Source organism: Echinops telfairi, unplaced genomic scaffold (genome assembly GCF_000313985.2).
Source record: "Echinops telfairi isolate 266 unplaced genomic scaffold, ASM31398v2 ScPeMD7_7457;HRSCAF=8495, whole genome shotgun sequence".
Taxonomy (NCBI): domain Eukaryota; kingdom Metazoa; phylum Chordata; class Mammalia; order Afrosoricida; family Tenrecidae; genus Echinops; species Echinops telfairi.
In genome coordinates, this window is record NW_022111357.1 from 33,472,426 (window position 1) to 33,472,780 (window position 355).

A 355-nucleotide genomic window follows, 5' to 3' on the forward strand; every position below is an offset into this window, starting at 1 on the left:
CTTCTCCAGGGTTATTTCTTCCCTTTAAAGCAAAAACAATACTTTGGCGTTTCATAAATCACACAACCATTCTTATGATGGCCAGTCACCGGCCCTTTACAGAGAGGGAAACTTGTCCTAGTTTTTCCACTACTGTCCCAGCTTCAGCACTGAAAATCCCTCGTCCAGGACCCGGCCTCCGTTCCAGGCAAAGGGAAGCCTGGTCACCCTATAGATGGGCCACTGAGGGATCACGAGGAGGCAGAATCGGCTCTACTGCGAGAGGTAGAGTGAAATACATGCGGCAGGAGCCCTCGCGGTGCATTGGATGAACACTCGCCTGCTAACTGGAAGGTCTGTGGCTCACCCCCCCCCC